Source organism: Euprymna scolopes, chromosome 27 (assembly GCF_053919585.1).
Source record: "Euprymna scolopes isolate OS-2025 chromosome 27, ASM5391958v1, whole genome shotgun sequence".
In the NCBI taxonomy this organism is placed as follows: domain Eukaryota; kingdom Metazoa; phylum Mollusca; class Cephalopoda; order Sepiida; family Sepiolidae; genus Euprymna; species Euprymna scolopes.
This window is the reverse complement of record NC_136508.1, coordinates 40,037,391-40,050,471: the sequence shown is the minus strand read 5'-3', so window position 1 is coordinate 40,050,471 and position 13,081 is coordinate 40,037,391. Positions and strand designations below refer to the sequence as shown.

Below are 13,081 nucleotides of genomic sequence, written 5' to 3'. Positions count from 1 at the left end.
CGTGAATCAAATTGACAACGTACTAACTGACCATCTCTCAGCCAACATTCACATCTGTGATGACTTCAACATCCACACCGTTGAATGGCTGGTCACAGATAATGAAGGGAGATTCTGCCATGATTTCTCTCTTCCCTATGATCCAACCCAAATTGTAGATGAACCTATCTACGTTTCTGACGCTAATGACCAATTTGATCTTTTTCTGACCTCTTACCCTACACTGTGCACATCCTTTCTTACATCTCCACTAGGATGTTCTGATCACTAGGATGTTCTGATCACTAGGATGTTCTGATCACTAGGATGTTCTGATCACTAGGATGTTCTGATCACTAGGATGTTCTGATCACTAGGATGTTCTGATCACTAGGATGTTCTGATCACTAGGATGTTCTGATCACTAAGATAACCCTTATCCCTGAGTGGCTTCCGGGCCTTGATAAGTGGTGATCACTGTGTAAAAAAAAAAAAAAAAAAAAAAAAAATGTTCTGATCACTAGGATGTTCTGATCACTAGGATGTCTCAATTAAGATTAAAACTAACAGCAAAATGTTTTTTCTTATAATGGATTATGCCAGCAAGAAGACTATTGTGATCATGTATTTACCTTCGATGACGAAATTATTATGAAAAAACGTTCTTGGCCCAATTGACCCCTCGATACACACACAAACCGTAAAAGGTTTATGGTCCCATTATAAATATAAAATGGGAGCAGATACTTTTGGAATTCATGTGGTGAAGAAGAGAAAAGGGATGTATTTCTCTGTATAATGAAAAGCAACCATGAACAATGTTTTTTAAAAAAAAAAACCTGTTTATATTCTTTAAAATTTTTAAAATAAAACAAGTTTGCATATAAATTATAAAAAGTTCTATTGTTTAAAATTAAAAATAACGAAGGTTTATTGTTGAAAAATATAAAAAGTTTAATTTATATTGTTTAAAATAAATAAAAAAAAGTTCTGTATATGTTGTTTAAAATAAAGGGTTTATTATTAAAAAAAAAAACACCGTTTACTTTGCAGAAAATTCATCTGACGTCTCCTTGTGTCTTTCATGCATTAAACAAACAAGACAATCTACAACCAATAGACGAAAAAAGACCCCCCCTCTAGTAGTAACCCTCGTACATGTCTGCATAAAGACTTTTATTTGGTTTATTGATTTCTCATCAATAAAAAACATTATACAAAGACATTTGCCTTCTCTCAGTTGTCATATGAATATATAAATTTCACTTGACCCCACTTGAGTAAATAGTTTATATGGCTGTCTCCCGGTATCTGTCTGTCTCTCTCTCTCTCTCTTTACCTTTTTTGCCCCCCCCCACCCCTCCCGGATCTTTTGATACTCTAATATTTTTTTTTGTCCATCATCGTTAATTAGCTATAGTTTCGCTAGTGTCTTCTAGCTGGCCACACACAAACTCGGCTGGACTCTGACACTGGCAAAAGGTAGTTACCTTCTTTCTCATAAAATATTTCGGACCACACATGGTCTTGACGCTTACATAAAGAAAACCCAAGTTTCCACATTGAAGTATACAGATATAATTTTTAATAATGAAGATCCAACGTGACATGCCCACCTCACCCACCCCCACAAAATGTATGGGTTATTTAACTGACAACTCATTCAGAGTGGCAGTGAAAGACTCATTTTAAAGCTTGCCTAAAATAAAGTAAAATCGTAAAAATTCCAGACCACACATGGTCTGAGGCTATAAAAACAAAATAAAACACTAATATATATAATAGTTCCAATGACTCATTATGCATACACGCACACACTACTTGTGTCTATCCAGTGTTGCCCGGGATTTTTCTATTCTTGACCCCAACCCACCTCTCTGCTTTTCCCCATAATTTTTTATAAGAAATTATTTACATTTTTGAGAAGATAATTCGATGAAAGCATGCGATAAAAAAAAAATCAGTTTTGCAATAAAAACGTCCTACAAAATGTTGAAATGTAACCCAAAGATTTTTCAGTTACTTTGGATTTCGTCCCTATGTCAAAGGTTAGAATATAAGAAGAATCAAATTTTAATAGTTGAACAATTCGTTGGAGGAAATTGATATATGCTAGCGCGAGGTGCCCAGCGTAAAACACCTCGTAAAATACACTTAAATATATTTTAATTTGTGTGCAGATTTCATATTCATTATTAGAGCCACTTCTCTATTGAATGTTTTAAGGTTGGGGCAAGAGTAATGTTTTTTGACATGAAGTTGAACGTCAAAAAACATTATTTTTGCACCAATATATATATATATATATGATGATTGCAACGTCTTGTCAGACGAGTGCCACTCCCTCAGACATTTAAAATCCATGAGCCCAAATGCCTGAGGGAGTATCTATACAAAGATGATGTTACAGAGTCTTAGCTTTGTACGACAGCTAAGTCTCTCTCTCTCGGTTCAAAATGTTGAGATCCAGCAACAAGCAAGAGCAAGATAGCCAGCAACAAATTAAACTGCAGACCAGCTTAATGCGGGTACTGGTCTCCCGCTTTATGGTTTTTTAAATCAGAGATTTGCTTCTCCTAGAAAGGTTGCCTTCACCACGGCTTACGGGAGCCCTCTCCACCCCAATACACATATACACACACAAATATACACGGTGCTAGTTGGCCGTTGACCCAGAAAAAGAGTTCATTCGCCCTTTGGAAGGTCTTGTTTTTAATCCTCCAGGGAGACTAGCCACCCTCCTCACCAAACAAGTCTGGTGGGGGAACCAGTTTAGTCGCCGGTGACCCGACCATGAGGCAGGTAGTACTGGGTTACATGGTACCAGTAGCATATGACATGACCTGACACACAAAATATATATATATATATATATATATGACTACTTCATTTAATCATATAAATTAATATACGAAAGTATAGATTTATGTGTAAATTTTAAGTATTTAATTCAACAGTGTTCAATATGTAGGTAGAGCTAGGTAGTAGGTTATAAAATTATGTGGCTTGACAATGCCAAAGGGAAGACAAACGAAACAGCAAAACGGAAGCTGGCCACTATATATATACAAATGTAGGAAAATTTGGGCATATTTTATTAGCTTGAAAATAAAGGTTCTTTTATCATAAAATTTTAACCATAGAATAGTATTATAATCTTCAAAAAGCTTGCAAATTGTCATGTAGTTTCGTCCTCTAAAACCAAAGATATGAGCATTTCCATATTCAATTTGGCTACAAGTGTGTGTGTGTGTATATATATATATAAATATACAGGGTGGGCCAAAATAAGGGTCCTATCTTTAAATTTGAATAACTTCCACAAAGTAAAAGTTAAACTCACCAAACTTTATGTGTGTGTAGACTGACCCTTCCGAGATTTTTTTGAAATAAACAAAACAAATTTTGGCCGAAAAACACTTCTTAAAACTTACATGAATTTATGAATTTTTAAAAATAGGACCCTTATTTTGGCCCACCCTGTATATATGGCTATATCACCTTTTTTGGCAATTATATAAGTTCCAAATCTCAGCGACTATTGATCAGAATTTAACAAACGAAGTCTCGTTGGAAAGTTAATGATCTGAACTGTGTAGTGAGCTATGTGATATTTGCCCTTATGGTCACACATTAAGGGAGTCATCCATCATCCAGAGCCCATTTTTGGCAATTTTTTACAGCCATAAAATGTTTCCATCATAGTCATTTGTTTTCCTAGTTTTGCATATAAATTACAAAATATCTGATATTTCCCCAAAACCTCTTGCTTTGATGGAGGGGAGATTAAAACTTGCTGCTAAGGTTTCAAATGATCTGAAATAACAGCAAGGGGTGACTTGATTCCAAATATATCTCATATGTTATATCTTCCCAAGGATTATTGTATACTGGACATGTTCATAATCGTACACTATTTTCAAAAGAGGGGAGATATAATGTATGAGAAATATTTGGAATCAAGTCTCCCCTTGCTGTTATTTCAGATCACTTGAAACCATAGCAGTAAGTTTTAGTCTTCCCTCCATCAAGATTAGAGGTTTGGGGAAATATATATTACAATAGAAAAATGCGGGCATGAAAAGTAATATTGTTAAGCTTAAACATGGAAAAGAAAAGGACAAGATATTCTAGTAAAAAAAATATAAATTTATAACTTAAAATATTGCAGCATTAAGAATTGATTATATAATGTTAAATTGAATAAAAAAAAAATCTTGCCATATTTTAAGTTATAAATTTATTGTATTTTTTTACTAGAATATCTTGTCCTTTTCTTTTCCATGTTTAAACTTAACAATATTACTTTTTATGCTCGCATTTTTCTATTGTAATCCATGAGTCTTCCAGGCTTTCAATAAATTCACTTGTTTTTTGTTTAATTTCAGTCTTATTTTTTTGCCCCCATAAACATAGCATACACATATGTAATAACAATGTACGGAAATCGTCTGCTTTCATTCTCTCTACTTGTTCCTTTTCTTTTTCGCGAGAGTGGTGAATTAGTAGCAACACTAGTCGCTGAAGGAACATGGTCGCTATGGAAACCAGTCATAAAAAACGTTGCTCGCCTCCTTACGAATTTTTACAATTTTGAACACCAGTAAATTCATCATAACTTGTTTTAGTGAACAAAAGTTGAAAAATGTTTTTCACAATATAGCTGATAATAATTGTTTGAAATTTGGTCGGAAAATGAGTATGCGATGAAGCTTTTAAAGCAGTTCTAAATGACTAAAACTGCCACTTAACCATATATTCAAACACGGTAATGTTTGAATATATATATATATATATATATATATATAGATACTAGCGTGACCTGCGGAAATTCCACACGGGACTCTTTCATATGTAATATATTGATATTGGCATTCTGTGGATGTTCAGCGTAAATGGAGACGCCATGATATTACTGTAGCTCTTTTGTTAAAACTGCAAAAGTATTTATCTAAGCTAGCAGGGACGCCCAGCATACCCCAGTCGTAAAATACACTTAAATATGTTAATTTGTGCAGATTTCGTATATATTATTTTTTATCGATTCTTATATATTGTAAAGTTGTGATTTCAAAAATAAAAAAAATATATCCATATGACTTGGGTGCATCAGCTTGAATCGAAACCAAAACTTATGAAGAATAAAATATATATGTATGCATATATAACATCAGTTCCTTCAGCTATAATTGAAACCAAAACATATGAAGAATTCTAGATAAAATTATTTATTACAACAAATGGTAGTGTTTGAATGATATATATATATCTAACTCAATTTTTGTTTTAAGTTTACAATTTGAATGATAAACTAAAAGCAAATATTAATATTTACACGACAATCCTAACCTGATGAAAAAGCTCAATATTCATGATAGATCATTGATATAGAGTACTGATTTCAAAAGTTAAACAAATGACATTGGTGCCATCAACTAGAACGGAAGAATTTAAAATTAAACCACTTCAAGCTATGAATGGTTTTGTGCATGCGTAAAAGTAACACAAATGTCGGCAAGTTGAAATGAATATTTTGCATTTAAACTTGCCGACATATTTTTGTGCATGTTTTTCATCCATCCAAACAAAGATTTTACTCGTTATAAACCATCCTTGGCATATCCTTATTTCCCGTTAATTCCAGTGTTATGTGACCAGTAGTTTAAGAATTTATCAGTTAGATATTGTCACACAGACACACGCATACATTTGTTTTATTTATATAGAATATTTGCATCTTAAACGTGGTTTACAAAAGCATTTTGTCTTTTTTTTTTTTTTTTTTTTTTTTTTTTTTTTTTTTTTTTTTTTTTTAATAATTTTAATTTCTGAAAATATACTTTCAAATAACTGTTGCCAATTTTTACTATTACACTATAGCGCCCCCGCGCTACAAAAGAGTTCTAATAAGAGATGTCTCCTTCCATACATTGTTTTAATAACATCTGACCATCGCTTTCAACAACACCACTATGCAGGGAAAATACTAACTACGGAAAAAAAACGCATCCTTGGTGTATGATTACTATTTTCTGTTAATTTCAGTTTTATGTGATCAGTAGTTTTTTTTTTTTTTTACATAGGAGTCACCACTTTTCAAGGCCTAGAGGCCACTCGAGGATAAGTAGTCAATGGGACAATCTCATAGTAATCATTAGTAGTGGAAATTTCGTAAATTGGATTACTTAAGGGGACCGGCTCCTCAAGAACTTGTTTACATTGGACTTGAAGACAACCATAATGTAGTCAGCTCGAAATCAGGCAAACGGAATAGTTCCACATGTGTGCGGTTCTAAGAAAGAAGTGTAAGAGTTTTTAAATATTTACATACACACACACATACATGCATATACTGTTTTATTTATGATATTTTAGGGTAATTGTGCCAACGAAAAGTGCTCTTTCGGTAACCACGCATATAAAGAGCACATTTTTTTTTTTTTTTTTAGTTGGCGCAATTACCCCCGGATTTGGTGCAATTACCCCAAAGTACGGTATAGAACGGTATAGAAGTTGACTTTTTCCTAAAAATTGTTTCATGTTTCAAATGTTGATAAAGAGTTGCTTTTCTAATTAAAAAAAAAATCTTTATATTCATTCAGCTGGTAAACAGTTTCTTTGCAAGAGAAAGCATGTGCTTTTAAGCATACTTGAGTTTGTTTAAGAATTTACCTAATGTAGTCTACAAACAGCAAGCATTTTTTTCTTTTATATAACCATGTAATAGTAATCGTACCACTTTAATATTTGATGTGCAATTATACTTTTTTTTTAGTCATTGTGTGTTATTAAGTCCCTGAAACACTCAATCTTGTGGGTGTGACTAAAGATTGCAGATGTATGCCACATTTTCTGTCCTCTTTGACATTGATGTGGAAGTAAGTTTTGCCGATTACCATTAGTGCAGTCTTCTTGACCTGAATTGGAACCACATTACATCATTTAAGATGTTTTTATTTTTTTAAATTGTACTTTTTTTTTTCTGGTGGCACATTTTTTCAGCTCACTTCTATTAGCATAATGAAAACTTTCAACATCATCAACAAGTTTTATCACTCAACGAGGAACCCCTCCCTAGACTTTAGCTATCTCTGTCCCAAGCTATTCGCTGCTATGTGGGACCCATGTTCTGTATCAGGTCGTCTTTCCATCTCGTTCTTGGTCTTCCCTTTGGCCTCGTATGCTCCAGAGGTGTCCATTCCGTTGTCCAGTGGACCATCTGTTGTCATGCTGTCTGGCTACGTGCCCTGCCTATCTGTGTTTGGATGTCTTGATGGCAGTATTGATGTCAATAACTCTTGTTTGTTGGCGGATCTAGATGTTTGTCTTTCTGTCTGGTGGAGTGACGCTTAACATTATCCTCTCCAACTTCCTTTGTGCTACTGCCAAGATTTCACTTTGGCGATTTGTCAGGGCCCATGTTTCATTCACTACCTTAGATCATCACAGGTAGGTACATATTCATTGAAGATCTTCCCTTTGAGAAGCCGAAAAGCAAATATGCCAATCAAAGGGAAGATCTTCAATGAGAACTTAAATGCCTACTAAAAACTATCCTCGAGTGTTTAAAGCCTCTGTCTGTACAGGGGTTTGCCAGGACAACCTGGTATGAGGATACTTTCCCCTACAAATATACCCTGATAAATATTCAAAATTGCACAGTATTCAAAGCTCAAATAAGATCTCCTTGGTATGGCTAACCAACACTTGCTTATACAAGGAGTAATGCACCTTCTTCAAATGATGTTAGCTACAGTAATAGCGCTAAAGTGGATATTTCAACAGAAAAGGAATTATCCTGCAATCCGATAAGACCAAGTGATAACTAAGACGGTATACAGTAGCGTTCTTGGCCTTCGGGCCAAGATCAAAGTGTAGTATCTGTTCTTCAGATGCTGCATTTGAATTTCTTGTTCTTTGTCAGTGGAGGAGAAATCGTTCACGATTGAAGACAATTTTTTATTTTTGTTCCTTTTCTCCATATTAAAAAACGACCCTGGTGTCTAATTCTGTCCCGTGGGGAGGCATTGTAACTAGGAACTAAAACGGTAGGAGAGGAAAATTATGTTATCTACTTTATTAACTCTGTGTTTAAAATGTAAAGGAAAAATATTCAATGTATCTCATATAGAGATGAGGAAGGGAGCCCCGTGGTTTTTGAGAACTTTGACTGAATTAAAATGAAACAAAAAAAAAAAAGTGTCAATAATATTTAATGACTTACTTACTTGGACAATCATTTGACTCGCATTGATAACTTGGTTTAATATTATTTTATAATTTTTTCTTCTGGATTTTTTGCTTTTATAAGAAACCTTAACTTGTACAACAAAATTGTACAGCGTTCGACAAGAATTAGATTTGATCCTTGTATAGACGCTAGTTCAAATACATGTACTATGATTGATGCGTAATTCGGAGAGACTCTTGAACCATTTATAAATGCAATCAATAAGTGCATGTGAAGAGCTCTTTATTTTTGGTGGGCAATCACATGGAGATGGCGTCTTGATAAAATCCTTCGGTTGGCATTAGAAAAAACATCTGGACTATAGAAATTTTGCCTCAATTAGAGAAATGACTTCAAAAGAAATCTGACCAGAGATTAAGTTTAGAAGCTAACATGGTTAAACGAAAATAGCTCTTTTCTGTAAAAGCAAAGTTGCCTCCCCTGCTTTAACTCCAACGTAAGTTATCATGTCTTCACGTGAGAACACTAGAACACCTGCAAACAGCCATTTTGGAACAGCAGGACATCACCTGCCATGTGTAGACAATCGGACTAAAACTAAATTATATGAATAGACTTAAGAACCTTTCCCAACTTACAAATAATTTCATTCTTACAGTATCTCATAACAAGGCAATTTCTAAAAGCTATCCAACACATGCCAATATAACATGTTTTTTTTTTCTCATATTCATCCCAAACCAGATACAGTTTCACTTGGATGTAAGTGCCTACTAATTGAGACCATATATACAAGGACACTATATAAGGCGGTAAAGCGAAATGTCCAATCAGGGAAGCAGGAGACTACAAGGGAATTCCAAAATGTAGCAACTCAATGTAAGAAACTATTAAAGTAGAAGACTTTTTTCTTTTTTTTTACAAAGGAGTCACCACTTATCAACGCCCAGAGGCTACTCGAGGATAAGGGTTGAAGAGTTTACAGTGGTCAAAAGGACAATATCAAAGCAAGCGTTAGAAGTGTAAATTTGGTAAATTGGATTACTTAAGGGGAACGGCTCATCAAAAACTTGTTTACATTGAACTTGAAGACAGCCATATTGTAGTCAGCTGGAAAGCAGGTAAACGGAAGAGAGTTCCACAGGTGTGCAGTTCTTAGAAAGGTTTGATCATGGAATCTACATTTAGGTTTAGGCACAGATAAAGTGTGGGGGGAAATTATTGATAGTGTTTTCAGCTAGATGAGTGTTTCTTGTGAAAGTTTGGCGAGGGTTGACCATAGATTGAAGCTCAGACAAGCACTTGCCATGAAAATAACAATAAAACAGACAGGCTCGCAAGGTTTCTTCTTTCCAGCAGCTAGGGATCTCTACAGTGAAATCTAGGAAGTTTGCTACTTTTCAGGTTAGAGATGTTTCCGTTAAGGGGGCACAAGTGCTATGGTTCGTTAGGACACATTCTATTATAAAATACCTGTAAATGGGCATAGGGATGCAACATTGTGGTGATGGGGACAGGTTGAAGTTTATTTAATAGTGTTGGACGTATTAGGTTCCAACTCTTTTATGAACCCTGTCTAAGGAGAGATTAATGGTAGATGCATTACCCCAGATGTGGCAACAATATTCCATGCATATGGTTTTGTAGCATTGTGTTGGATAATTGGCAGGTGAAAAAAAGCATTCGTTGGGTTGTGCACATGCAAATGGATTTCATGTGTGGAATTCGGGACTTTCTATCATTGTTTATTGGAAGGCATAATTTGACCCAGAAATATGTGAAAGGATATCGGTCAAAGGAAATATTAAATAGACAATGGGGAATATTAAACATTCCAGGATGAAAGAATGTTTATATAAATCGACACAAGAAAAAGGGGAGCAGTCGGTCAGAGTCTGACGCAGAGCAAAAACGAGCTGACACGTTCTTAACGGCCAAATATCCACACCACTCCCATGTACCTTCACACATGTCAAACACTCATCATATAATTGTAAATTCAAAACCGTTGTTGTTGAGAAATAAAACAAAATATTTTATAAATCAACTGTGTTGTTTTACTCACTGTCAGTGTGTATATATCATAGACCAGTGACAAGAGTAGATTTAGCAATTATATAGACTGAAAAGCACATTTGAACGACCGACCGCAGTGAATGTATAACATTTGCAGCAGCCTTGGCAATGCCTTCAATGTATTTGTTTCAATTTATGATGTCTGTGAATGTTAAGCTAAGGAGTTTGAATGAAGAGCTTGGGTAGCATATTAGTCATAGCAATACATGGAGCATTGTCACGTCTGTTCTGGTGCAGCAAATACTATCCTCTCTGTCTTGGACAGGGTACAAAGAAAAAAGAATGTAAACATACTAATAGACCCCGCACTCTCTGCTAAGCTCCAATTCCTGTCACAAATAGATGCGGACTATACATTACTTTTACATGAATTGCTTCTTTTTTTTTTAATTTTTAATTTTTTAATTTTTTTAATACAAGGTTGATTCATAATTCTGTTTAACAAATCAATCATGGTAAATACTGGTGTGTGTTTTTAAAGAAATTTTTATTATTTCTTATATATTTTAGCTAATAATAAAAAATGATTTAATGATTATTATTTAAATGTTTTATGTTCACAAAGTTTCAACCGCTATATTCTTTTCCCATGTCATTTGTTGTCTGTAATCTAGGAATGCAATGTGAGTGTGCACTTCATGTAAAAGGTTTGAATAATCCTGCATTTCTTTTGAAAAAATGTCAATTTAAAATGAGATGTTTTTATATTTTAAAAGCAAATAACATTTCTATAAATAGTGCAAATACCTTGTAGAAAACAGCTTCATAGTTTGTTTTTGCCAATAAAACAACCACTTGCCTAATTACAACTTTACGAATTCTTGGTATTCTTTTCTACAACTTTTAAAATTAGACGACAGACTTTCTCAAGCACTAAATATCTTACTCTTTACTGCGACCGATTTTTAGTTTTTTGTTTTTTAATGGAATTCAAAAAAAAAAAAAAAAAAAAAAAATACACTAAAATTGCTAGCGCTTTCTGTGAATGTGAGTTCTCTACTTTTTGGTTCAAATTCGTTTTCATTTTGTTTTTTAAATTAAAAAAAAAAATCTTGACTTTTGCCAAATCACTAAAGGCTTATTTTTTTTTTGTCTAAATTTTATTTCTAATTCTGTATTATCTTTCCCTTTTCCTGTTCTTCTCTCTTCTTTTTGCCTTCCTTTTCATTCTTATGAGAGTTCTCTCTGAAAACTGAAAGATGTTAATTTTGCCATGAAGGCTAAGGAATATGGAAGTGAGATTAACTTTTTTTTCATCAAAGAATGACTTCCTGTTACCTTCCCCTCACATGCTTACTGTGTCTTTCTCTTAATTTTGACATTTTATAGTTGGAAATGATTGTAATTGTTGAGGGGAAAATACCCCCCCCCCTCGACACACACAAAAAATTTGAAAAAAAAGACCTGTCAGTTCAATTACTCTAATCATCATTATATCATATGAATCCGAAGATTCTATTGTTGGCATTGGTTTCCCCGATATTTTTCTAGATGCAATTCTTTCTAGAAATACATTAGGTATTTACGGAAGGGACCATGAAATGTTTCCAACATCCGAAGTGATATTTGTGGAACGAACTGAACTGGATTAGAACTTGGGACACCCAAGTCAGTTCGTATCATTAACGACTGGATCATCTCCCCACCCCCTTACTCTAATGATGAACGTATTTTTAAATTTATTTTATTTGTTTACCAAGATTGATATTTCACTAGTTAAACATTTTTCATATTATTTTAAATGTGTTTTTTCCTGGTTCTCAGTGTTTGGCAAGAAGATCACGGAGAACGTGAATGTAATCGTCAAAGCCAGTCAACATCAGCTGAAAAATAAGGAAACAAACAGAAACAAGTTCAAATGAATAACTCGATAATGACAAAAACAAAAAGGTTGACTCCGTTACGATGGACTGTTACTTAGACTGACGCATGAGTCAGTTAAATTGTGCCATCGTTTTCGATCTAAGGCCAAATCCAGAGCGGCCCTCTAGTTTCTTCTGGTTGCAATCAAATATCTCTCAATTGCAGTTCATTTTTGGTCTTATTCTTTTTGTCATCAGAGGTCTGTTGAATTACTTGGTTAACAATTCTCTCTGGGGCCAATCTTATGGGTATGTCTGAGCTAGCCTAGCCATCATTTGTAGATTAGCGATATCACCTGTTGGTTAGTGCGATCTCTGACTTCTTGGTTGGTAATTCGATCACTCCATTTGATTCCTAGAATCTTTCTAAAGCACTTGAAATCAAACGCATCAAATTTCTTGGCTGATTTTGAGATGCCAAGTTTCACTCTCATTTAGCAGTGTTAACAAGACGTTGCTGTTATAAAATCTTAAATTTAGATTTGTGGGTAAATTTTTTGTTTATTCAGATTTTGCTGAGTTGGTTAAATGCTGCCGAAGCCTTACCTATAATGCACTACAACTCATAGTCCATATTGCCTTTGTTTATGGAGCTTTCAATAGACAATTCTTTCTACAAATATGATGCCATGATATGATAGACTGACATGGAGACATATTTGGTGATTTTTATGCAGAGAAACTTGCAAAGGTAATCTGCAAAGAGGAATACTGCTAAATTAACAATATCTCTCAATAATCTGCTTGCAGTTCATTTTTGTTCTTGTTATTCTTTCTTCATCAGAGATCCATTGAATTACTTGGTTAGCAATTCTCTCTGGAGCCAATCTTATGGGTATGTCTAAGCTAGCTTAGATGCTGTTTATAGATTACTAGCCTTGGTGCCCGACGTTGCCTGGGTGTTTGGAGGTGTGTTGAGCAAAAAAAAAAAAAAAAAAAAGTAGTAGACAGGCAGGCTCAAACCTGTGATGCA

The 13,081-nt window shown here is 34.3% G+C and overlaps 1 protein-coding gene and 1 pseudogene across 16 annotated transcripts in view; both read left to right on the top strand.

Annotated features, from left to right (window-relative positions):
- Positions 1 to 13,081, top strand: part of LOC145248835 (pleckstrin homology-like domain family B member 2) — an 839,292-nt gene that overhangs the window by 52,564 nt on the left and 773,647 nt on the right. The gene's annotated exons all lie outside the window — the stretch shown is intronic.
- LOC145249174 (U2 spliceosomal RNA) lies at positions 7,820 to 7,976 on the top strand (annotated as a pseudogene).